At 37.9% G+C, this 27,949-nt stretch overlaps 1 long non-coding RNA gene across 1 annotated transcript; it reads right to left on the bottom strand.

Moving 5' to 3' along the window:
- Positions 1-1,129: 1,129 nt before the first annotated feature.
- Positions 1,130-20,925, bottom strand: LOC113616474 (uncharacterized). Its single transcript, XR_003431308.1, has 2 exons — positions 20,890-20,925; positions 1,130-1,292 (listed from the first exon to the last, which is right to left on the bottom strand). It is a non-coding gene; the product is annotated as an uncharacterized LOC113616474 (long non-coding RNA).
- Positions 20,926-27,949: the final 7,024 nt, after the last annotated feature.

Genomic DNA, 27,949 nt, shown 5'->3' with positions numbered 1-27,949 from the left:
ATATCTTTTCTATCCATTCACTTTCAGCATATGTCTGTCCTTAGAGCTAATGTGAATCTCTCATAGGTAGCATATCATTGTATCTTGTTATTTTTTTAAATCCATTCAGCCATTCTATGTTTTTTTAAATAATTCTTTTTTAAACTGAAATATAGTTGATTTGCAATGTTGTGTTTCATGTGTACAGAATAGTGATTCAGTTATTTATATATATTCTTTTTCAGATTCTTTTCCATTATAGTTATTACAAGATATTGAATATAGTTCCCTGAGCTATACAGTAGGACCTTGTTGTTTATCTATTTTATATATAGTAGTGTGTATCTGTTAACCCCAAACTCCTAATTTATCCCTCCCCACCTTTCCCCTTCGGTAACCATAAGTTTGTTTCCTGTGTCTATGAGTCTGTTTCTGTTTTGTAAATAAGTTCATTTATATCATTTTTTAGATATCACATATAAATTATATTATATGATATTTGTCTTTGTCTGACTTACTTCACTTAGTATGATAATCTCTTGGTCCATCCATGTTGCTGCAAATGGCAATATTTCATTCTTTTTTATGGCTGACTAATATTCCATTGTATATATATATGCCACATCTTCTTTATCCATTCATCTGTCAGTGGACACTTAGGTTGCTTCCAAGTCTTGGCTATTGTAAGTAGTGCTACTTTGAACATTGGGGTGCATGTATCTTTTCAAATTAGAATTTTTGCCTTTTCTGGATATATGCCTAGGAGTGGGATTGCTGGAATATATGGTAGCTCTATTTTTAGTTTTCTAAGGAACCTCCATACTGCTCTCCATAGTGGCTGTACCAGTTTACATTCCCACCAACAGTGTACAAGTGTTCCCTTTTCTCCACATCCTCTGCAGCATTTATTATTTGTAGACCTTTTTTTTTTTTTTTTGCGGTATGCGGGCCTCTCACTGTTGTGGCCTCTCCCATTGCAGAGCACAGGCTCCAGACGCGCAGGCTCAGCAGCCATGGCTCACAGGCCTAGCCGCTCCGCGGCATGTGGGATCTTCCCAGACCGGGGCACAAACCCATGTCCCCTGCATCGGCAGGTGGGCTCTCAACCACTGCGCCACCAGGGAAGCCCCCATTTGTAGAATTTTTGATAATGGTCATTCTGACTGGTGTGGGGTGATACCTCATTATAGTTTTGATTTGCATGTTGCTAATAATTAGCAATGTTGAGTATTCCTTTTCACATGCCTTTTGACCATCTGTGTGTCTTCTTTGGAGAAATGTCTATTTAGGTCTTCTGCCCAATTGTTTTTTTTCTTTTTTTGCGGTACACAGGCCTCTCACTGTTGTGGCCTCCCCTGTTGCAGAGCACAGGCTCCAGACGCGCAGGCCCAGCAGCCATGCCTCACGGGCTCAGCTGCTCCGCGGCACGTGGGATCTTCCTGGACCAGGGCACAAACCCGTGTCCCCTGCTCCCCTGCATCGGCAGGCAGACTGTCAACCACTGCGCCACCAGGGAAGCCCCTGTTTGTAGACTTTTTGATAATGGTCATTCTGACTGGTGTGGGGTGATATCTCATTATAGTTTTGATTTGCATTTTGCTAATAATTAGCAATGTTGAGTATTCCCTTTCACATGCCTTTCGACCATCAGTGTGTCTTCTTTGGAGAAATGTCTATTTAGGTCTTTTGCCCAATTTTATTTATTTATTTATTTGTTTGTTTATTTATTTATTTATTTTTGGCTGTCTTGGGTCTTCATTTCTGTGCGAGGGCTTTCTCTAGTTGTGGCAAGCGGGGGCCACTCTTCATCGCCGTGCGCAGGCCTCTCACTATTGCAGCCTCTCTTGTTGCGGAGCACAGGCTCCAGATGCGCAGGCTCAGTAGTTGTGGCTCACGGGCCCAGCCACTCCGCGGCATGTGGGATCTTCCCAGACCAGGGCTCGAACCTGTGTCCCCTGCATTAGCAGGCAGATTCTCAACCACTGTGCCACCAGGGAAGCCCTTCTGCCCAATTTTTGATTGGGTTGTTTGTTTTTTATATTGAGCTGTTTGAGCTGTTTGTATATTTTGGAGATTAATCCCCTGTTGGTTGCATCATTTGCAAATATTTTCTCCCAGTCTGTAGGTTGTCTTTTCTTTTTGTTTATGGTTTCCTTTGCTGTGCAAAAGCTTATAAGTTTTATTAGAGCCCATTTGTTACTTTGGCTTTTATTTCTTTTGCTTTGGGAGACTGATCTAAGAAAGTATTGCTATGATTTATGTCAGAAAATGTTTTGCCTATGTTCTCTGTGTCTCTTGATTGGAGAATTCAATCCATTTCTCTTTAAAATAATATTGATAGGTTAGGACTTACCAGTGCCATTCTGTTGTTTTCTGGCTTTTGTAGTCTCTTCCTTTCTTCTCTTGCTGTCATATATATAAGGTTTTAAAAAAAAAAATTTAGAGTTGAAAGTGTTTTATACATCACCATTACAGTATTAGAGAATCTGAATATGTACCTTCAGCAATGAGTTTTACTCATTCATATGTTTTACACTGTTAAATGGTACCATTTCTTTTCAGCTTGAAGAACTCCCTTTAGCATTCCTTGGAAGCCAAGTGTAGTGCTGATGAACTCCCTCATCAGTTGTTTGTTTGGGAACATCTTTATCTCTCCTTTATATCTGAGGACAGCTTTGCTGGATATAGTACTCTTGGTTGACTTTTTTCTTTCAGTATTTTAAATGTATCTTCCTGTACTCTCCTGACTTGTAAGGTTTCTGCTGCAAAATCCACTGATAATCTTATGGGACTCCCTTGTATGTAACGAATTTCTTTTCCCTTTTGCTTTCAAAATTCTTTGTCTTTAACTTTTTACAATTTAATTATAATGTATCTTGGTGTAGCCCTTTTCATGTTCATCCTATGTAAGGAATTTTGGGCCTTGTGAATCTCAATGTCCTTTTCTCTCCCCAAGTTTGGACATTTTCAGCCATCATTTCTTTAAATAAACATTTGTCCCTTTCTTTCTCGCTTCTTCTGGGATTCCCACAATCCCAGATGTATTGTTTCACCTTAAGGTGTTCTTTAAGTCCTGTATGCTTTCTTCTCTCTTTTTCATTCTTTTTTCTTTTTGCTCCTCTGACCTGATAATTTCAAATGACATGTCTTCAAGTTCACTAATTTTTTATTTTGCTTCATCAAGTCTGTTGCTGAAGCTCTGTATTGAATTCTTCAGTTCAGTCGTTGTATTTTTCAGCTCTAGGATTTCTGTTGTTGTTTTTAATGGTTTGTATTTCTTTGTGGAATTTCTAATTATTTTCATGTATTGTTTTCCTAGTTTTGTTCAGTTTTCCAGTTGTGTTTTCATGTAGTTCACTGAACTTCTTTAAGAGGATTATTCTGAATTATTTGTCATCAGTCATTTCTTAGATCTCCATTTTTTTAGGGTCAGTTATTGGAGCTTTATTAGTTTTCTTTGGTAGTGTCATGTTTACATGATCCTTCATGATCCTTGTGTTCGTATGTTGGTATCTGTGTAACTGAGGAAATGGTCTCTTCTTCTAACCTTTACAGATTCAATTTAGCAGGGAAAGTTGTTTATCAGTCAGTCAGTCCAGTTTGGGGTTCTGGATGTATCACTTACAGTGTCCATGGGCAGAGAGGGCTTGCTATCAGGGTCTCTAGTTTGGCAGGACCACCTCCCATACTCTGAGATCAGGGGAGTGGTGACCAGTGGCTGTGCTCCATGGTCAGTTAAGCCTGCTGGCTGGCCTCCATGTTAGGGCAGGGCTGCTGTCAGGGCTCCCTGGTTGGACATACCTGCTAGCTGGGCTCTAGAGTCAGGTGGGCCAGTAGTCTGGGTTTCATGATTAGACCAGGCCTCAGGCTGTCTATAATCAGGAAAAGCCACAAGCTTTGCCTTACAGTTGGCCAGGGCCATAGGGTAGGCTCTCCAGTTGGGTACCTGCCCAGGCTCCCTAGTCTGGCATGGCCACCAGCTATACTCTGCAGTTCTGTGAGGTTGTAGGATGTGCTGTGCAGTTGGGTGGGTTGGCTTTCTGTTCTCCCTAGACAAGTGAGGCAATGGTAGATGCTCCATGATTAGGCAGAGCTGATGGTTAGGCTCCTTACCCATATGAGGCAGTAGGCTGTGTTCACCAATTGGGCAGTACCATAGGCTGGACATTATGGCTGAGCAGGGTTGCTACCCAGGCACCCTTGTTGGGTGAAGCTGCAAGCCCTGTTCCACAGTTAGGTGGGGCTGCTGGTTTGACCACCCATTCAAGTATAGTCCTGTAGAATGGGCTCTGTGGCTGTCCAAGGTTATTATTCAGGTTCCCCACTTAGAGGAGGGTGAGGTGAGGCAGAGGCTATCCTCCACAGTTGGGCAGGGTTACTTGCTTGGCTTCCTGCCCAAGTGGGGCTGAAGAATGTGGTCCACAGTCCAGGACCTCTGGCCAGGCTTCCTGATTGGGCAGGGCTGGAGGCTATGCCCAACAATTCGGTGGGGAATTCAGCTTGGCTCTCTGTCTGTGTGGAGCTATAGACTGTGTGCCATGGCCACATGGTGTCACAGCTTATATTCCCTGGTCAAGCGGGACCAGATGCTATATTCTGTAGTTTGATGGGGCTGTTGGTTTGGCTCTCTGCCTGGATGGGGGTCATTGGCTGTAATCTGAGGTTGCTGTTTGGGCACCCAGCTCAGGAGAGACTGGAAGCCATGCTCCAAAGTTGGGTAGGACTGCTGGCTTGACTCACTGCCTCAGTGGGCCATAGGATGGGCTCTGTAGTTGCTTGGGGTCCCTAGCCAGGCTTACTGGTTGGGTGGGACTGGAGACTATGCTTAGAAGTTGGGCAGAGCTACTGGCTTGCCACTCTGTCCAAGTGAGGTCATATGATGGACTCCATGGGGACAGCCTATTGGCTGAGGACCTAAACCAGGCAGAACTGCCAGCCAAGCTCCTTGCCAACTTGAGTCCACTGGCACGGTTCTGCAGATGGCTGAGCTCTCTGCACAGGAGCTGCTGCCAGTTGGAATACAGTCTGCCAAGATCTGCTTGCTGGTTGCCATGAGCGTCACCCCCTTTTCATCTCTAGCAGATCCCCTGTAGTCTAGGCCCACTGGTTCCCCTAGTGATACCTATGAAGTAAGATTGAAGTGGGACTCCCAGGAATTGTCTAACACTGCTGGGGAAGCTGGATGTCCACCTTGAGCTCTCTTTTTCATGCTGGAGTAGCCATAAACCCAGAGGGACCCTCAGTGTGGCATTCTGCTGGTCTGGAGGCGGGGCAATGCAATGAAAGTGAAATTGCTCGTCTATCTTTTCTAATGTAGTTTTTCTGGCCTTTTTTTTTTTTTTTTTTTTTTTTTTTGTCCAAGGGCATGCTTCAGCCTCACCCCCAGGTTCTGGAATATTCACAAAAGTGTCTTGTCTCTGATAAATGCTAGTTGCCTTTCTGAGAGGGTGACCGAATCCAGGGACCACCTGTTTCACCATCTTGCTGATGTTACTTTCATATGATCATTCTTGAGTGATGCTACCCAAAGTGCCAGTCTAAAATGAAAACAAGGAATTTGTGCCAAAATTTGAATGGACTACATCAAAGCACACATTATTTTTGTAGCAAAATTTTCTTGATGAAAGTAGCTATGAGTACGTTTACATTTTGATGAAAGCTAGTTATGTCTTTGCAAACTGGTAACAAACAGTTTGCCACCTATTGAAAAATAGTTCATATATTCACTTTAGCAAGAGTATTGACGTGGAATATTTCATTATAGGATATGTGGACAAAAATCTGATTTCTTCAGAGGGAAGCAAAAACTCCATTTAGAAGTCCACCAGCTCTGGTATTCTTAATTTGTTTACTAGAAAGATTGTTACTAATATATGGAATAAGGTGAAGAATTTAAATGCAGAAGTCATGAAAATACAGGCTCATTGCAGAAACAGTAGATAAAGTGACATTCTGAATGAGAGGAGAATGGAATGAAATATCCTAGACATATTGTGACAACAGATTAACTATTGATAGGAAATAAGCCGAGGTTCCCACCCAAAACATACACCTAAAACAATCAGATGGGTTAATTTTTTAAAAACCCTTTCTCCTTTGTTACAAAAGTAAATCAAGATCTTTGTACAAAAAGTTATATACCATGACTAAGTGGGATTTTTCGATGTATGAAAGCCTGCTTCAAGTCTCAAAAATCAATTAATGTAATCCATCACATCAACAAGCTAAAAAAGAAACATCACATGATCATATCAGTATATACAGAAAAAAGCATTTGATAGAAATGTAACACCCATTCATGATAAAAACTTTCAAACTAAGAAAAGAGGGGAACTTCCTTAGATTGGTAAAAAGTATCTACAAAAAGTCTACAGCTAGTATCATATATAATGGTGAGAAACTAGAACATTTCCCAGAGAGATCAGGAACAGGGTAAAGCTGTTTCCTTTCATCACTGCTTTTAACATCATATTGGAAGTCCTTGGTAATGCAATAAAACAAGAAAAGGAAATAAAAGGGATACAGATTTAGAGCAAAAAATAATAATAATAAAACTGGGGAGTTCCCTGATGACCTAGTGGTTAGGACTGCAGGCTTTCACTGCCATGGCCTGGGTTCAATCCCTGGTCAGAGAACTGAGATCCCACAAGTCACATGCCATGGCCAAAAAGGAAAAAAAATATATTTTCTTTGTTCACAAATGATATCATTGTCTACGTAGAAAATCTGAATCAACAAAAAGCTTCTGAAACTAATAAGTGATTATAGCAAAGTTGCAGGATACAAGATTAATATTACAATGTCCATTTTTTCCCTAAACACCAACAATGAAAAAGTGGAACTTGAAATTACAGATTTACGTCAGCACCTAAAAAATGAAATACTTGTGTATAAATCTAACATAATATGTGTAAGATCTATATGAGGAAAACTACAAAACTCCTACGAAAGAATTCAAAGAAGAGCTAAATAAATGGAGAAACACTCAACGTTTATGGGTAGGATGACTCAATACTGTCAAGATGTCAGTTCTTCCCAACCTTATTTATAGGTTCAATGCAGTCCCGATCAAAATCCTAGCAAGTTTATATGATATTAAGTTTACATGAAGAAGCAAAAGACCCAGGATAGCCACCTCAATACTGAAGGAGAACAGAGTGAGAGGACTGATATTACCTGACTTCAAGACTTAGTAATCAAGATGGTGTGATACTGGCAAAAGAATAGACAAATAGATAAATGGAACAGGGTAGAGAGTCCAGAAATATACCAACATAAATATAGTCAACTGATCTTTGACAAAGGGCTAAATGCAATAGGATGGAGAAAAGTTAGTCTCCTCAATAAATGGTGCTGAAATATCTGGACATCCACATGCAAGAAACTTAATCTATTAGGTACAGACTTTATATCCTTCACAAAAATTAACTCAGAATAGATCACAGAGCTAAATTTTAAATGAAAAACTATAAAACTCCTATAAGCTGACATAAGAGAAAATCTAGATGACCTTGGGTTTAGTGATGACTTTTTAGATACAACACTAAAAGCACAGTCCATGAAAGAAATAATTGATAATCTGGACTTTGTTAAATTTTAAAATTCTGCTCTGCAAAAGACACTGTCAAGAGAATGAGAAGACAAGTCACAAAGTGGTTGAAAATATTTGTAAAAAACATATCTGATAGAGGACTATTACCCAAAATATACAAATAACTCTAAAAACTCAACAGTAAGTAGCAAACAATCCAATTAAATGGGTCAACCCAATTAACAGACACCTCACCAAAAAAGATATACAAGGCAAATAAACATATGAAAAGATGCTCAACATCGTATCTTATCAGGGAAATGCAATTTAAAACAATTATGAGATTCTACTACACACCTATTAGAATGACCAAAATCCAGAACACTGACAAAACCAAATGCTGTTGAGGATGTGGAGGAACAGGAATTCTTGCTCAATGTTACAGGGAATGCAGAATGGTACAGACACTCTTGAAGGCTGTTTGGCAGTTTCTTACAAAGCTAAACATACTCCTACCATATCATCCAGCAATCATATTCCTTAGAATTTACCCAAAGCAGGTGAAAACTTGTGCCCACGCAAAAACCTGCACAAGATTGTTTATAGCAGCTTTATTCATGATTGCTAAATCTTGGAAGCAACCAAGGTGTCCAGGTAAATTGATAAATAAGCTTTGGTAAATCCAGACAATGGAAAATTATCATTACTAAAAGAAATAATCTATCAAGACATGAAAAGACATGGAGGAAACTTAAATGCATATTACTAAGTGAAAGAAGTAAATCTGAAAAGTGTACGTAATATATAATTACTACTATTTGACATTCTGGAAAAGGCAAAACTGTGGAAACAGTAAAAATTTCAGTGATTGCCATGGGTTAAGGGGGAGAGAGTTATTAATAGGTGGAGCACGGAGGACTTTTAGGGCAGTGAAACATTTTGTATGATATTATAATGGTGGATACATGTCAATATACATTTATCCAAACCCATATAATATACATGAATAGTTAACCTTAATGTAAATTACAGATTTTAGGTGATAATGATATGTCAATGTAGGTTCATCAGTTGTAACAAATGTACCATTCTTGTGGGGGGATGTTGATAATGGGGTAGGCTAATGTGTGGGGGCAAGGGGCATATGGGAAATCTCTGTACCTTCTGTTCAGTTTTACTGTGAACCTAAATCTGCTCCCAAAAATGAAGTCTATTTAAAAAGTTACATAATACTGGCATGGTAAAGGACTCCCTACATATGACAGTAAAAGGGGAAAATACAAGAGATTAAGAGATTTGGCTGCACAAAATAGTGTCCATATAACAATATGTATGTCAAACTGTTAGTACATCTAATATATTATGTAAAAGCTCTTGTAAATCAATAAACACTACTACCTCCAAAAATTTATAAGGAATTTAAAAAGCCATATCACCCAATCACAAATATAATAATGGCCAATAAATACTTGAAATTGTAAGATGTCACTGTTTGCCATTCACTGGTCTAATTGAAAAAAAGCCATTTTGAAATTATAATACCTTGTATTTCTTACCCTTCTAAGGAGGCTTTTTAGACAATATTTTCCCCATTACCCATACCCACCCCTGGAAATTTTAACACCTCAGATATATTGAAGTCATATGGTGGGTCATATGGTAATTCTATGTTTAATTTACTAAGGTATGGCCAAACTCTTTTCCACAGTGACTGTAACATTTTACATTCCCATCAGCAATGTACAAGGGTTCCACTTTCTCCACATTCTCAACAATACTTATTAAATGCCATTTAAAAAAATTATTAATATAGGCATCCTAGTTAGTGTGAAGTTGTATCTCATTGTGGTTTTCATTTGGATTTTCCTAATGGCTACTGATGTTGATCAGGTTTTTGTACACTTGTTAGCCATTTGTATATTTATTTGAAGAAATGTCTATTCAAGTACTTTGCCTATTATTAATTGGGTTTGTTTGGGGGTTGTAGACTTTCTTTATATGTACTGGTCAGTGGATCTTCATCAAATACATGAGTTGCAAATATTGTCTCCCAACAGTGAATTGTTGTTTCATTTTTTGATAACATCCTTTGATGCACAAAAGATTTTGTTAAAGTCCAATTTATTTTTTCCTTTTGAAGCTTGTACTTTTCATGTCATATTTAAGAAACCATTGATAGATACAAAGTCATGAAGAATTATCTCTGTCTTTTGCCCAAGAGTTTTATAGTTTTAGCTCTTATGTTCAGGTCACTGATCCACTTTGAGTTAATTTTTGTGTATTGTATGAGGCAAGGATCCAAATTCATCATTTTACATGTGGATATTCAGTTGTCCTGGCATAATTTTTGAAGAGACTGTTCTTTCCCATTGAATGCTCTTGGCATTGTTCTTGAAATTGTTTTAGCCACTAATGTGTAGGTTTATTTCTGGATACTCAATTCGATTTCGTTGGTCTATATGTATATTCTTATGCCAATATCATACTGTTTTAAGTACTGTAGCTTTGTAGTAAGTTTTGAAATTGGGAAATGTAAGACTTTCAATTTTATTCTTTTTCAGGATTGTTTTGGCTATCTGGAGACCCTTGCTGTTGCATAGGATTTTGAGGTTTAGTTTTTCCATATATTAAAAAAAGGTCATTGGCATTTTCATAGAGATAGCATTGAATCCATATATCAATAAGGAAAGTATTGCCATCTTAACAATATTAAGTCTTCAAATCATAAACATGGGGAGTCTCACAAATACTTAGGTCTCATTTAATTTCTTTCTGTCGTGTTTTTTACTTTCCAGAGTATGAATCTTGCATCTCCTTCCTTCATTTAATTTCTAAAGATTTTATTTAGTTGCTATTTTAAATGAAATTTAAATTACTTTAATTTCCTTTTCAGATTATTCATTGCAGGCATGCAGAAACAAAACTATTCTTTGTGTGTTGATATTATGCCCTATAATTTGGATGAATTGGTTTATTAGCTCTCGTAGCTTTCTTGTAGATTCTTTGGATTTTTTAATGTACAGGATCATTCATCAGCAAATAGCGTTTTACTTCTTGCTTTCCAATTTATATGACTTTTATTCCTTTTTCTTGCCTAATTGGCTTGGATAGAACTTCCATTTCAATTTTGAATTGATGTGGTGAAGATAGATATTCTTTTGTTTCTGATCTTAGGAGTTTCCTTATAAGTTTTTCATCCTTAAGTATGTTGTTAGCTGAGGGTTTTTCATAAATGCTTTTATCATGTGGAGGAAGTTCCCTTCTATTCCTAGTTTATTCAGTGTATTTATCATGGCAATGCATTGGATGTTTTTTAACAATGATACTTTTATTAGGGAGTATTACATTAGGTGTGGTATTTGTATTAGATGTGATACTGGCATATTTTTTAATTTAAAAAAAATTTATTGGAGTACAGTTCATTTACAATGTTGTGTTTAAGTTTCTGGTGTACAGCAAAGTGAATCAGTTATACATATACATATATCCACTCTATTTTAGATTCCTTTCCCATATAGGCCATTACAGAGTACTGAGTAGAGGTCCCTGTGCTATACAACAAGTCCTTATTAGTTATCTGGTTTATATACAGTAGTGTGTATATGTCAATCCCAATCTCCCAATTTATCCCTCCCCTTACCACACGACAGCCATAAGTTTGTTTTCTACATCTGTAACACTATTTCTGTTTTGTAGATAAGTTCATTTGTACCCTTTTTTTAGATTCCACATATAAGTGATTTCATATATTTGTCTTTATGTGTCTGACTTACTTCACTCAGTATGACAATCTCTAGGTCCATGCATGTTGCTACAAATGGCATTATTTCATTCTTTTTTATGGCTGAGTAATATTCCATTGTATATATGTACCACATCTTCTTTATGCATTCCTCTGTTGATGGACATTTACGTTGCTTCCATATCCTGGCTATTGTAAATAGTGCTGCAGTGAACATTGGGGTGCGTGTATCTTTTTGAATTATCGTTTTCTCTGGATATATGCCCAGGAGTGGGATTTCTGGATCATATGGTAGCTCTATATTTAGTTTTTTAAGGAATTCCATACTGTTCACCATAGTGGCTTTACCAATTTACCTTCCCACCAACAGTGTAGGAGGGTTCCCTTTTCTCCACACCCTCTCCAGCATTTACTGTTTGTAGATATTTTGATGATGGCCATTCTGACTGGTGTAAGGTAATACCTCATTGTAGTTTTGATTTGCATTTCTCTAATAATTAGTGATGTTGAACACCTTTTCATCTGCCTCTTAGCTATCTGAATGTCTTCTTTGGAGAAATGTCTACTTAGATCTTCCCCCCATTTTTTGATTGGGTTTTTTTTTTTATTGAGCTGCATGAGCTGTTTGTATATTTTGGAGAATAATTCCTTGTCAGTTGCTTCATTTGCAAATATTTTCTCCCATCCTCAGGGTTGTCTTTTCATTTTGTTTATGGTTTGCTTTGCTGTGCAAAAGCTTTGAAGTTTCATTAGGTCCCATTTGTTTATTTTTATTTCCATTATTCTAGGAGGTGGATCAAAAAAGATCTTGCTGTGATTTATGTCAAAGAGTGTTCTTCTGATGTTTTCCTCTAAGAGTTTTATAGTATCCGGCCTTACATTTAGGTCTTTAATCCATTTTGAGTTTATTTTTATGTATGGTGTTAGGGAGTGTTGTGATTTCATTCATTTACATGTAGCTGCCCAGTTTTTCCAGCACCACTTATTGAAGATGCTGTCTTTTCTCCATTGGATATTCTTGCCTCCTTTGTCATAGATTAGGTGACTATAGATGAGTAGGTTTCTCACTGGCCTTTGTATCCTGTTCCGTTGATCTATATTTCTGTTTTTGTGCCAGTAACATACTGTTTTGATTACTGTAGCTTTGTAGTATATTTTGAAGTCAGGGAGCCTGTTTCCTCCAGCTCTGTTTTCCTTTCTCGAAGTTGCTGTGGCTGTTCGTAGTCTTTTGTGTTTCCATACAAATTATAAAATTTTTTGCTCTAATTCTATAAAAAATGCCATTGGTAATTTGATAGGGATTGCATTGAATATTAGGTTACTTTGGGTAGTTTAGGCATTTTGGCAATATCGATTTTTTCAAAGAACATGGTATATCTCTCCATCTGTTTGTGTAATCTTTGATTTCTTGCATCAGTATCTTATAGTTTTCTGAGTACAGTTCTTTTGCTTCATGAGGTAGGTTTATTCCTAGGTATTTTATTCTTTTTGATGTGATGGTAAATGGGGTAAATGATTTCTCTTTCTGGTCTTTCATTGTTAGTGTTTAGGAATGCAAGAGATTTCTGTGTATTAATTTTGTATCCTGCAACCTTACCAAATTCACTGATAAGCTCTAGTAGTTTTCTGGTAGTATCTTTAGGATTTTCTATGTATAGTATCATGTCATCTGCAAACAGTGACAGTTTTACGTCATCTTTTCCAATTTGGATTCCTTTTATTATTTTTCTTCTCTGATTGCCCTGGCTAGGACTTCCAAAACTATGTTGGATAACAGTGGTGAGAGTGGGCATCCTTGTCTTTTTCCTGATCTTAGAGGAAATTCTTTCAGTTTTTCACCATTGAGAATGATGTTTGCTGTGGGTTTGTCATATATGGCCTTTATTATATTGAGGTAGGTTCCCTCTGTGCCCACTTACTGGAGAGTTTTTATCATAAATTGGTCAAAATTTTGTCAAAAGCTTTCTGCATCTATTGAGACGATGGTTTTTATTCTTCAATTTAGTAATGTGGTGTTTCACACTGATTGATTTGCAGATATTGAACAATCCTTGCATCCTGGGGATAAATCCCACTTGATCATGGTGTACGATCCTTTTAATGTGTTGTTGGATTCCCTTTTGCTAGTATTTTGTTGAGGACTTCTGCATCTATGTTCATCAGTGATATTGGCCTGTAGTTTTCTTTCTTTGTTTGTGACATCTTTGTCTGGTTTTGGTATCAGGGTGATGGTGGCCTCGTAGAGTGAGTTCGGGAGTGTTCCTCCCTCTGCTATATTTTGGAAGACTTTGAGAAGCATAGGTGTTAGCTCTTCCCTAAATGTTTCATAGAATTCGCCTGTGAAGCCATCTGGTCTTGGGCTTTTGTTTGTTGGAAGATTTTTACTCATAATTTCAATTTCAGTGCCTATGTTTGGTCTGTTTATATTTTGTATTTCTTCCTTGTTCAGTCTTGGAAGATTGTGATTTTCTAAGAATTTGTCCATTTTTTCCAGGTTGTCCATTTTATTGGCATATAGTTGCTTGTAATAATCTCTCATGATTCTTTGTATTTCTGCAGTGTCAGTTGTTACTTCTCCTTTTTCATTTCTAATTGTATTGATTTGAGTCTTCTCCCTTTTTTTCCTGACGAGTCGAGCTAATGGTTTATTGTTTTTTTCTTATCTTCTCAGAGAACCAGCTTCTAGTTTTATTGATCTTTGCTATTGTTTCCTTCATTTCTCTTTCATTTATTTCTGATCGGATCTTCATGATTTCTTTCCTTCTGCTAACTTTGGTTTTTTTTGTTCTTCTTTCTCTCATTGCTTTAAGTGTAAGGTTAAGTTGTTTATTTGAGATTGTTTTTGTTTCTTGACATAGGATTGGTTGTATTGCTATAAACTTCCCTCTTAGAACTGCTTTTACTGCATCCCATAGGTTTTGGGTTGTCTTGTTTTCATTGTCATTTGTTTCTAGGTATTTTAAAAATTTCCTCTTTGATTTCTTCAGTGATCTTTTGGTTATTTAGTAGCATATGGTTTCGCCTCCATGTGTTTGTATTTTGTACAGTTTTTATCCTGTAATTGATATCTAGTCTTATAGCGTTGTGGTCGGAAAAGATACTTGATATGATTTCAATTTTCTTAAATTTACCAAGGCTTGATTTGTGACCCAAGATATAATCTATCTTGAAGAATGTTCCATGAGCACTTGAGCAGAAAGTGTATTCAGTTGTTTTTGGATGGAATGTCCTATAAATATCAGTTAAGTCCATCTTGTTTAATGTGTCATTTAAAGCATGTGTTTCCTTCTTTATTTTCATTTTGGATGATCTGTCCATTGGTGAAAGTGGGGTGTTAAAGTCCCCTACTATGACTGTGTTACTATCAATTTCCCATTTTATGGCTGTTAGTATTTGCCTTATATATTGAGGTACTCCTATTCTGGGTGCATAAATATTTACAATTGCTATATCTTCTTCTTGGATTGATCCCTTGATCATTATGTAGTGTCCTTCTTTGTCTCTTGAAATAGTCTTTGCTTTAAAGTCTATTTTGTCTGATATTAGTATTCCTCCTCCATCTTTCTTTTGATTTCTATTTGCATGGAATATCTTTTTCCATCCCCTCACTTTCAGTCTGTATGTGTCCCTAGGTCTGAAGTGGGTTTCTTGTAGACAGCATGTATACAGGTCTTGTTTTTGTATCCCATCAGCCAGCCTGTGTCTTTAGGTTGGAGGATTTAATCCATTTGCATTTGAGGTAATTATTTATATGTATGTTCCTATTTCCATTTTCTTAGTTTTTTGGCGTTTGTTTTTGTAGATTTTTTTTCTTCCCTTCCCCTTTAGTTCTCTTATTTTGTGGTTTGATGACCATCTTTAGTGTTGTGTTTGGGTTGGTTTTTCTTTTGGTGTGTGTGTATGTGCTGTAGCTTTTTTTTTTTTTAATGTGCTGTAGCTTTTTGATTTGCATATCCTATGAGGTTTTGATAAAACAGTCTATATATATTCAAGGTCGTTTTTAGTTGCTGGTTGTTTGCTTTCAAATGCAATTACCATTTCCTGCATTCATACTCTACTCTTCTCATGGTTGCTGGTTTTGATATTATATTTGTATATGGTTGATTTCCTGCTTTTATTGTATGTCTGCATTTTCCTGTGAGCTTTCCCATTTGGGGTTTTCTTATTTCTATTTTTGCCCCCCCCCTTATTTTCCCCCTGCCTAGAGAAGTTCCTTTATCATTTGTTGTAATGCTGGGTTGGTGGTGCTGAATTCTCTTACCTTTTGCTTGTCTGTAAAGCTTTTGATTTCTCTGTCAAATCTGAATGAGAGCCGTGCTGTGTAGAGTATTCTTGGTTGTATGTTTTTCCCATTCATCACTTTAAATATATCCTGCCACTCCCTTCTGGCCTGCAGAGTATCAGCTGAAAAAATCAGCCGATAGCCCTATGGGGATTTCCTTGTGTGTTATTTGTTGCTTTTTCCTTGTTGCTTTTAAGATTTTTTTCTTTGTGTTTAATTTTTGTGAGTTTGATTAATATGTGTCTTGGCATATTCCTCCTTGGGTTTATCCTGTATGGGACTCTCTGCGCTTCCTGGACTTGAGTGACTATTTCCTTTCCTATGTTAGGGAAGTTTTTTACTATAATCTGTTAAAATATTTTCTTAGGCCCTTTCTCGTTTTCTTCTTCTTCTTCTGGGACCCCTATAATTCGAATGTTGTATGTTTAATGTTGTCCCAGAGGTCTCTGAGACTGTCCACATTTCTTTTTATTGTTTTTTCTTCACTCTCTTCTGTGGCAGTGATTTCCACCATTCTGTCTTCCAGCTCACTTATCCATTCCTTTGCCTCAGTTATTCTGCTATTGATTCCTTCTAGTGTATTTTTCATTTTAGTTATTGTATTGTTCATCTCTGTTTGCTTCTTCTTTAGTTCTTCTAGGTCTTTGTTAAACACTTCTTCTGTCTTCTCTATCTGTGCCTCCAGTCTTTTTCTGAGATCTTAGATCATCTTTACTATCATTATTCTGAATTCTTTTTCAGGTAGATTGCCTATCTCGTCTTCATTTAGTTGTTCTTGTAGGTTTTTATCTTGCTCCTTCATCTGCAATCTATTTCTTTGTCATCTCATTTTGTCTAACTTACTGTGTTTTTGGCCTCCTTTCCACAGGCTGCAGGATGGTAGTTCCTTTTGTTTCTGGTGTCTGTTCCCTAGTGGGTGAGGTTGATCCAGAGGCTTGTGCCATTATCCCCTTGATAGGAGGTTTGACTGCTGTTGTGGTGACCAGAGCCTGCCATGGATATTGAGCAGGCCCTCCCCTTTGCCCTGTGGTTATCACTGCCCTGTCAGGGATGGTGTCTGCTCCCTATTGGTGGAGTAGAGACCCCCAGATCTGTTTCTTAGCTGTGATCCTGATCTGTGGTGCAAGGTAGGTGGGATTGGAGCACTCCTACTGGGAGAGAAGCCACTGAGTATTCCTTCTCTGGAGCTGTTCACCTATGAATGTGCTCTCTTCTATCCCCTTTCACCGTTGTGCAGGCTCACAAAGTCCACCGTTGTTAGCACTGCTCTCAGTCCCACCTTACCTTTGGGTATGCCGGTAATTGGCCCTGGTGACTCAGGCTTTGTTTTCACCAGGCCACCAGCGCAGGTCCACTGAGGTCAGGTCCCAGGACTGCAGTAGTCATGCACCTGGACCCACTGTGGGAGCTATGGAGGCAGCTCAAACTCTGGCCTGGCCCAACCACCACATATACGTGTTCACAAAGCCCACAAAACCTGCTAAAGCCAGACCCATCCCAGCTGCAGGAACACTTGTTATCCTTTCAGGTGTTTTGCAGGTGCTGAATTTGGGAAGCCGTTAGAGATGTAACTCCTTGGTGTGCACAGCCGCGAGGAGAGATTTCAGTTCTTCTTCCTTAGTCACGTGGTCCCTGGGGCTCAGCTGTGGTTTCAGCCCCACCTCTGCATGCGTTCCTCCCACCAGAGTCTGCTCCAGAGATTGTCAGAACACACAAGCCTGTCAGGCAGGAAGGAGCCTGTCAGGCAGCGATTGGGGCGAGCAGGTTGCCCAGGCCGGGGGTGGTGGGGAAGAGGCGATGGCAGGGGCGTGTGAGCCAGCCCTGGTGGGAGCCCTCCGTAGTGCCTGTGGAGGCAGGGTTTGGCACATGAGAAGAGAGGCTGCAATACAGCCCCACCTTTTGTGTGTCACTCAACAGTGGCACTTCACTTCTGTGGTGGTCCGGGCTTCCTCTACAAGCATTCCCAGTTACATAGCTCCTCATTTCCATCCCCTCAGGCTGTCTCCTCACAGCAATCAGCAGTCCCCTCCCTGGGTCTGCTCTCCAAACCCCACGTTCCAGCACCCAGCCCCTGTGCACACTGGTGGGCACCCATCTCAGGCTGGGGTGCACAGGGCTGTGGCACGGACCATCTGTGTAGGTCTCACTCTGTCCTGCCTGCCACAGACCAGTTGCTGGGCTCTCCTCCGAGTCCCCAAATCTCCCCTCTGTCCCATCTGGTTTCCCTGCCAGCGACGGGTCTTCCCCAGATGCAGGAACCTCTCCTCACCTTCAGCTCCCCACCAGGGGTGCAGGTCCCATCCTGCTTCCTCTCCTCTTCCTTCTCACTTCTTCTTTCTTTTGTCCTATTTGGTTACATGGGGAATCTTTCTTGTCCTTTTAGGTGTCCGAAGTCCTCTGCTAGTGTTCAGCAGGTGCTCTGTGTGAATTGTTCCATTTGTAGATGTATTCTTGATACATTTGTGGGGAGAGATGAACTCCATGTCCTCCAACTCCTCCACCATCTTGGAAAGTCAGCTCTTTCTTTTCCTTCGTGCTGAGTCTAGCTTCACTGGCTCACAGTGAGCTGTGTGCAGAGCTCACAGACCAGAGTTCCTGGTGTCCAATGCATTGGATTTTATCAAATGATTTTTTCTATTAATTCCTAAGATCCTGTGATGTTTTTCCCTCATTCTCTTAATGTGGTGTATTAAGATGATTTATTTTTTTTATCTTTCTTTGAGGTATGATTGACATATAAAAAGTTGTGCATAGGGCTTCCCTGGTGGCACAGTGGTTGGGAGTCCGCCTGCCGATGCAGGGGACGTGGGTTCGTGCCCCGGTCCGGGAGGATCCTGCATGCCGCGGGGCGGCTGGGCCCGTGGACCGTGGCCACTGGGCCTGCACGTCTGGAGCCTGTGCATCCCTAGCCTGCGCATCCGGAGCCTGTGCTATGCAACGGGAGAGGCCGCGACAGTGAGAGGCCCGCGTACTGCAAAAAAAGAAAAAAAAATTGTGCATACTTCATATGTACAACTTGATAAGTTTGAAGATAATTATATAGCCATGGAACCATCACCACAATCTGTGCCATAAGCATATCCATCACCTCCAAAAGTTTCTTCCAGCCCTCTTTGTTACTTTTGTGTGTGATAAGAGCACTTAAAATAAGATCTACCCTCTTAGAAAATTTTTCAGTATACAATACAGTGTTGTTCATTATAGGCACTTTGCTGTTCAGTAGGTCTCTAGAATTTATTCATTTTGTATAACAAGCTTTGTATCCTGTGACTAATACCTCTCCATTTCCCCCTCCCTGCAGCCTCTGGAAACCACCATTCTAGTCTCTGTTTCTATGAGATTCACTATTTTATATTCCTCATATAAGTGGTATTGTATAGTATTTGACCTTCTGTGCCTGGCTAATTTCACTTAGCATAATATCCTCCAGGTCCATCCATGTTGTTGCAAGTGACAGGATTTCTTTCTTTTTGAAGGCTGAAAAATATTCTATGGTATGTATATACAACATTTTCTTTATCCATTCATTCATGAATGGACATTTAGGTTGCTTCCATGTCTTGGCTACTATGAATAACGCTGTGATGAACTTGGGAGTACAGATATCTCTTTGAGACCCTGATTTCATTTCCTTTGGACGTGTACCCAGAAGTGAGATTGTTGGATTCTATGGCAGTTCTATTTTTAATTTTTTGAAGAAACTCCATACTATTTTCCATAGTGGCTGCACTAATCGACATTTCCATCAACAGTGTACAAGAGTTCCCTTTTCTCCATATCCTCACAAATATTATCTTTTTTTTTAAATTATAGCCCTCTTAACAGGTGTGAGGTGGTATTTCTTTGTGATTTTGATTTGCATTTCCCTCATGATTAGTGATTTTGAGCACCTTTTCATATTACCTGTTGGCCATTTTTTTTTAATTATTGAAATATAGTTGATTTACAATATTGTGTTTCTTTCAGGTGTACAGAAAATGGATTCACTTATATATGTATACTTTTTTCAGATTATTTTTCATAATGGGTTATTATAAGATAATGAATATAATTCCCTGTGCTATACAGTAAATCCTTGTTGCTTATCTATTTTAAGTATGATAGTTTGTACCTGTTAATTCCATACTCCAAATTTGTCCCTCCTTCCCTCCCTCTCCCATTTGGTAAGCATAAGTTTGTATTCTATCTCTGTGAATCTGTTTCTGTTTTGTATATTGATTCATTCCTATTATTTTTTTAGATTCCATATGTAAGTGATATATTTGTCTTTCTCTGTCTTGCTTCACTAAGTATAATATTCTCTAGGTCCATCCATGTTGCTGCAAATGGCAATATTTCATTCTTTTTTTATGGCTGAGTAACATTCTATTGTGTATACATACACACACCCCACATCTTCTTAAGGCAGTTGTCTGTTGATGGGCACTTGGGTTGTTTCTATGTCTTAGCTATTGTAAAGAGTGATGCTATGAACATTAGGGTGCGTGTATCTTTTCTAATTAGAGTTTTCATTTTTTCCCAGATATATATATCCAGGAGTGGGATTGCTGGATCATACGGTAGCTCTATTTTTAGTTTTTTAAGGAAGATTCATACTGTTTTCCATAGTGGCTGTACCAATTTACCTTCCCACCAACAGTGTACAAGGGTTCCCTTTTCTCCACACCCTCTCCAGCATTTATTATTTGCAGACTTTTGATGATAGCCATTCTGACTGGTGTGAGGTGATACTTCATTGTAGTTTTGATTTGCATTTCTCTAATAATTAGCAACGTTGAGCATATTTTCATGTGCCTGTTGGCCATCTGTATGTCTTCTTTGGAGAAATGCCTATTTAGGTCTTCAGCCCATTTTTTTGATTGGGTTGTTTGATCATCTCAATAGACACAGAAAAATCATTTGATGAAATTCAACATCTATTCATGATAAAAGCTCTCAGCTAAGTGGGTATAGAAGGAACATATCTCAACATAATAAAAGCCATTTATGACAAACCCACAGCCAACATCATACTCGACAGTGAAAAGCTGAAAGACTTCCTGCTAAATTTAGGAACAAAACAAGGACACCTGCCATCACTACTTCTATTCAGCATAGTATTGGAAGTCCTAGCCACAGCAGTCAGACAAGAAAATGAAATAAAATTTATCAAAATTGGAGGGGAAGAAGTAAAATTATCACTACTGCAGATGGCATAATACTCTATATAAAGAACCTTATATTTTCCACACAAAAGCTATTCGAATTAATAAATGAATTCTGCAAGGTAGCAGGATACAAGAATAATATACAGAAATCTGTTGAACATTTCTATATCTTCTTTGGAGAAATGTCTATTCAAATCCTTAGCCCAACTTTTAATTGGGTTATTTGGGGGTTTTTGCTATTGAGTTGTAGAATTTCCTTATATATTTTAGAGATTAAGCTAGTGTCAGATATATCATTTGCAAATATTTTCTCCCATTCCATAAGTTACCTTTTCATTTTGGTAATTGGTTCTTTGCTGTTCAGTAGCTTTTTGGTTTGATGTAATTCCACTTGTGTGTTTTGCTTTTAGTTCCTGTATTCTTTGTTTCATATCTAAAAAAATCATTGCCAAGGCCAGTGTCAAGAAGCTGTCCCCCTGTTTCCTCCTATGATTTTTACAGTTTCAGGTCTTATGTTTAAGTCTTTAACCCAATTTGAGTTGATTTTTATGTATGGTGTGAGATAAGGGTCCAATTTCATTCTTTTGCATATAGATACCCAGTTTTCTCAACATCATTTATTAAAGAGACTATCCTTTCCCCACTGTATTATTCATGGTACCCATGTCAAGGATCAATTGGCCAGATATGTTTATGTTTACTCTCATCTGTTTTTTCTTTTTCATTGGTCTTTTTGTATTTATGCTAATATAACGTTTTGATTACTGTAGTTTTGTAATATATTTTGAAATCAAGAAGTGTGAATCCTTCATCTTTTTTCTGCTTGCCCAAAATTGATTTGGCTATATTGGAGTCGTTCGTGGTTCCATTTGAATTTTAAGATTGTTTTATCTTTTTTTGTGGGGAAAAAATGCCACTGGTATTTTGATGGGAATGGTATTAAATCTGTAGATCACTTTGGAGAGCATGGACATTTTAACAATATTAATTCTTCCAGTCCATGAACTTAGGATGTCTTTACATTTTTGTGTTTGCTTTCATTTCTTTCCTTTGTGTTTTATAGTTTACAGTGTGCAAGTATTTCACCTCCTTGGGTAAGTTTATTCTGAAATAATTTATTCTTTTTGATACTGTCGTAAATGGAATTGGTTTCTTAATTTTCTTTTTAGATAGTTGATTGTTAGTATAGAGAAATGTAACTGATTTTTTGAGAAATGTGTATTAATTTTGTATCCAGCAACTTTGCTGAATTTATTTTTTAGTTTTAACAGATTGTTTGGGAAGGCAATAGGGTTTTCCACATATAAGATCTTGTCATCTGCAAACAGAGACAATTCATATCTTCCTTTCCAAATTGGATTATTTCTATTTCTTTTTCTCACCAAATTGCTCTGGCAAGGATGTTCAGTACTGTGCTGAATAGGAATGGTGAGAGTGGGCACTCCTGTCTTGTTTCTGATCATAGAGGCAAAACTTTCAACCATTCACAACTGGGTGTGATGTCAGCTGTGGACTTGTCATATATATACTTTATTGTGGTGAGGTAAGTTTCTTCTATACCTAATTAATTGTTTTACCTTGAAAAGATGTTGAATTTTGTCATATGCTTTTTCTGCATCTATTGAGATAATCATGTGATTTTTATCCTTCATTCTGTTAATGTGGTATATCATATTAATTCATTTGTATATATATTAAACATCCTTGCATCCCAGGGAAAAATCCCACTTGGTCAGGGTCAGGGTGTATGGTCCTTTTAATGTGATGTTGAACTTGGTTTGTTAATGTTTTGTTGAGAATTTTTGCATCCATGTTAATCAGGAATATTGGCCTGTGGTTTCTTTCTCTTTTGATGTCTTTGTCCAGTTTTGCTATTATAGTGATTCTGACCTCATAAAATAAGTTGAGAAGTGTTCTTATTTGTCAAGATTCTTTTGGCTATTCAGGGTCTTTTGTGAATCCATACAAATTTTAAAATTATTTGTTCTAGTTCTATGAAATATGCCATTGGTATTTTGTTAGGGATTGCATTGAATTTGTAGATTGCCTGGGGTAATATGGTTATTTTAAGAATATTAATTCTTCCAATCCATGAACATAGTATATATTTCCTTCTGTTTGTGTCATTTTCAATTTCTTTCATCAGTGTCTTATAGTTTTCCAAGTACAGATGTTTTACCTCCTTAGGTAAGTTTATTCCCAGGTATTTTCTTCTTTTTCATGCAATTGTAAATGGTATTTTTCCTTAATTTCTCTTTCTGATAGTTCATTGTTAGTGTATAGAAATACAACAGAGTTTCTGTATATTAATCTTGTATCCTGCAACTTAACTAAATTCATCAATGAGCTTTAATAGTTTCTTGGTGGCATCTTTAGGGTTTTCTATGTATAGTATCATGTCATCTGCAATCAGTGACAGTTTTACTTCTTCTTTTCCAATCTGGATTCCTTTATTTATTTTTCTTGTCTGATTGCTGTGGTTAGGACTTCCAAAACTATGTTGAATAAAAGTGGCAACAGTGGGCATCCGTGTCTTATTACTGATCTTAGAGGAAATGCTTTCAGCTTTTCATCATTGAGTATGATGTTAGCTGTGCGTTTGTCATATATGGCCTTTATTATGTTGAAGTATATTCCCTCTATGCCCACTTTCTGGAGAGTTTTTATCATACAGGTATGTTGCATTTTATCAAAAGCTTTTTCTGCATCTATTGAGATGATCATATGGCTTTTATTCCTCAATTTGTTAACATGATGTATCACATTGATTGATTTGCAGATATTGAACCATCCTTGTATCCCAGGGATAAATCTCACTTGATCATGATGTATCATTCTTTTAATATATTGTTGGATTTGGTTTGCTAATATTTTGTTGAGGATTTTTGCATCTATGTTCATCAGTAATATTGAGCTGTAGTTTTTTTAATTATTATTTTATTTACTTATTTTTGGCTTAGTCGGGTCTTAGTTGCAGCATGTGAGATCTTTCATTGTGGCACGTGAGCTCTTCATTTTAGCATGCAGGCTTCTCTGTAGTGGTGCATGGGCTTCTCTCTAGTTGTGGTGCATGGGCTTCTCTCTAGTTGTGGCACATGGGCTCCAGAGTGCATGGGCTCTGTAGTTGTGGTGCACAGACTCCAGAGCACGTGGGCTCTGTAGTTGCGGGCATGGGCTTAGTTGCCCCACAGCCTGTGAGCTCTTAGTTCACAGACAAGGGATCAAACCTGCATCCCCTGCATTGGAATGCAGATTCTTAACCACTGGGCCACAAGGGAAGTCCCTGACCTGTAATTTTTTTGGTGATATCTTTTCCTGGTTTTTGTATTGGGGTGATGCTGGCCTTGTATCAGTAGAATGAGTTTGGAGGCTTTCCTTCCTCTGCAGTTTTTTGGGAATAGTTTGAGAAGGATAGGTGTTAACTTTTCTCTAAATGTTTGATAGAACTCACCTGTGAAGCCGTCTGGTCCTGGATTTATGTTTGTTGGGAATTTTTTTTTATTACTGATTCAATTTCATTACTGGTAATCAGCCTGTTCATATTTTCTATTTCTTCCTAGTTCAGTCTTGGAAGATTGTATGTTTCTAGGAATTTGTCTGTTTCTCTTATGTTGTCCATTTTATTGGCATATAGTTGTTCATAGTAGTCTCTGTAACTTATTGCAGAGCTGTCTATTTCTACCTTCAATTTGGTCAACTTTTGCTTCATATATTCTGGAGTTCTGTTTTAGGTGTATATGTGTTTATATTGTTTACATCTTGTGATGGATTAAAACTTTTACCAATATATAATGTCTTCATTGTCTCTGGTAACAATTTTTGTCTTAAAGCCTATATTTTCTGATATTAGCATAGCCACCTCAGGTCTCTTTTAATAACTTTGCATGAAATAACCTTTTTCTGTTCTCTCACTTTCAACCTATTTATGTCTTTGGATCTAAGGAAGTCTCTTGTAGACAAAATATAGTTGGATCATGTTTCCTTTCTTTTAAAATCCATTTTGCCATGTCTGCCTTTTTATTGGAGAGTTTAATCTATTTGTATTGAATGCAATTACAAATGAAGGACTTAACTTCTACTACTTTGCTTTTTGTTTTCAGTATGTCATATGTTTCTTGTTCTTCACTTCCGCCATTACTGCCTTCTTTATATTTGAACTTTTTCTTGTCTACCATTTTGATTCCTCTCTTATTTACTTTTCTATATATATTTTAGTTATTGTCTTATTGGTTAACTTGGGGATTACAATTAATGTCCTAAATTTATAACAGTCTAGTTTGAATTAATGCTCAGTTTCAATAATATACAAAGTTTCTATTCCTATACAGCTGTAACCCCCCCTTATGTTGTCATTGTTACAAATTATATCTGTATACTCATGAGTCCATTAACATATTTTTATGATTTTTTTTCTGTATTTTAAATCAAAATAGGAGTTACAAACCAAAAATATTGTAATACCTTTGTAATGCCTTTCATGTTTACCTATATACTTACTTTCTAGTGTTATTTCATTTCAACATGAAGTGTTCTCTTTAGCATTTCCTGTAGGGCAGATCTACTAACAACAAAAGCTTTTAGTTTCTGTTTATCTGGAAATATCTTAATATCTCCTTTTTTTTTTTTTTTTTTTTTTGCAGTATGCGGGCCTCTCACTGTTGTGGCCTCTCCCGTTGCGGAGCACAGGCTCCAGACGCGCAGGCTCAGCGGCCATGGCTCACAGGCCCAGCCGCTCCACGGCATGTGGGATCTTCCCAGACCAGGGCACAATCCCATGTCCCCTGCATCGGCAGGTGGACTCTCAACCACTGCACCACCAGGGAAGCCCTATCTCCTTCTCTTTGAAGTATAGTTTGACACCTTTATAACTTTTGACAGTATTTTCTTTCAGCACTTTAAATATGACTGCCTTCTGGCCTCCATATTTCTTATGAGAAATTGAGTATTTTTCTCATTGAGAATTCCTTCTACTTTGCTGCTACTTTTAAGATTTTCTTTGTCTTTGCATTTTGGCAGTTTAATTATAATATGTCTAGGTGAGGATATCTTTAGTTTTTCCTACTTGGAGTTCATTGAGCTTCTTAAATGTGTAGATTGATGTCAAATGTCAAAATGTGGGAAATTTTCAGCCATTTTTTTCAAATATTATTTCTGTTCCTTTTTCTCTCTTGTTACCTGTGACTCCCACTCTGTGTATGTTGGTGTGCTTCAAGGTCTCCTACAGGCATCTTAGGTTGTGTTCATTTTTTAAAATTCTGTTTACTTTCTTCTCAGACTGAATAATCTCAGTTGAACTATCTTCAAGTTCGCTGATTTTTTTCTTCTGCCTGCTCAAATTTGCTCTTAAAACCTTCTTATGAACTTTTAATTCTGAGTATTGTTCTTTTTGTTCCAGAATTTTTATGTTCCCTTCTTATAATTTCTATCTCTTTATTGATATTCTCTATTTGTTGAGACATCATTCTCTCGATTTCCTTTAGTTCTTTTCTCATAGTTTCCTTTAGCTCTTTGAGCATACTTAAAATAGTTGCTTTAAAGTCTTTGTTTAGTGTGCTGAATTGGGCGATTGGGATTGACATGTATACACTGATGTGTGTAAAATTGATGACTGATAAGATCCTACAGTATAAAAAAACAAACAAACAAAAACAACTAATACTGAACTTTCTTTGGGTTGTTTGTATGGAAATATGTTAATATAAATGTTTCAGACATTAAAAAATAAGTCTTTGGGCTTCCCTGCTGGCGCAGTGGTTGAGAGTCCACCTGCCAATGCAGGGGACACGGGTTCGTGCCCCGGTATGGGAGGATCCCACGTGCCGCGGAGCGGCTGGGCCCGTGAGCCATGGCCGCTGAGCCTGCGCGTCCGGAGCCTGTGCTCCGCAACGGGAGAGGCCACAGCTGTGAGAGGCCCGCATACCGCAAAAAAAAAAAAAAAGTAAGTCTTTCTTTAGTAAGTCCAATGTCTTGGCTTACTCAGAGACTGTTTATATTATTTTTTTTTCCTGTAAATGAGCCATACTTTCTTATTTCTTTGTATTCCTCATTTTCTGTTGAAAACTAGATATTTGGAATATCATTACGTGGTAACTCTATAAATCAGGTTCATTCCCCTCTCCAGAGTTTGTTGGTGCACTTTGTTGTGTGTTGTAAGTTTTGTTTGTTTAGTGACTCTTCAAAACTATTTTTAGAAACTGTAGTTTTTAAAAATTTTTGGTCACTAACATCTCTGTTCTGTAATCTTAGTGGCCAACTAGTGATTTTCCAGATACTTTCTTAAATATCTGGGGCCAAAAAAACTTTAAAAGACACTCACCAAGTCCTTACAGATTGGCTGTATTGGGGCACTCTTTCAGTGCTTAGATCTGCAATTTACATTTTGCTTCATCCTTCACTTCCTGCTTGCATGAACTAAAAGATCAGCTGGAGGTGAAATCTTAGAATCTTATCAGTATTTTCTGAGTATGCATCTCTCCCTGAACATGTGTGTGGCTTTATAGATTCTCTATTATATGTGGATGCTTTTAAAAGTACTTATTCTCCCATGTGTCTCCTTTCCAGGCTTTTTGGTCTGTCTGTTGCTTACCCCTTCTGTTGTCTCTTGTCCCAGGAGACTGCAGCAGTAGGTCTACCTATAAATGATTTCAACAAGTGTTGCCTGATTGGCCACTTCTTCCTTGAGAAAGTTCCACATCCGGCAAAAAAAGGCAACTCCTTAGACAGCCCCTCTGGAAACCTCCAGATGGGTCAAATCACAAAAATAAATTTATTTGAGAATAAGTTCTATATTGCCCTCTGGCTCCAGAAAGTTTCACCAGAAACACAGGCAGCCATCCATATGGCTGCCTCTGAGCTACTTAGTGTAGGATGGTAGGTGGTAAGTTAAAATGCCACAACAATTTCTTCCTGAAAGTTAGCAACTTTTTTACTCATTAAATGTTCCCTTGGTTATTATAATTTTTTTATTAGATTACAGTGTTCTAAAACAGTTGATTCTGACAATTTTTGCCACCTTAATTCTTCCTTTGATGGAGGGATAAAGTTTTGAAGTTTCCTGCTCCACCATTTTCAGTGACATCACTACCATGAGAAATTTTACTCTTAAGCCAACTCACACAGAGATTTGAAGTTCTATGTCAAAGTATTTGGGTGGTCTAGTAAATACCATGTAGACAATTCTGAGGTCCCCAAAGCAGAGTGAACCCAGGTACATTGCTCAAACAAATCCCTGGGGAAAACTACATTTTCCTTAGGTCTTAAAGAATTTC

Source organism: Aethalodelphis obliquidens, unplaced genomic scaffold (assembly GCF_003676395.1).
Source record: "Aethalodelphis obliquidens isolate GAN/ISIS:26980383/991018 unplaced genomic scaffold, ASM367639v1 scaffold143, whole genome shotgun sequence".
NCBI lineage: Eukaryota > Metazoa > Chordata > Mammalia > Artiodactyla > Delphinidae > Aethalodelphis > Aethalodelphis obliquidens.
This window is presented reverse-complemented; position numbering and strand designations above follow the sequence as displayed.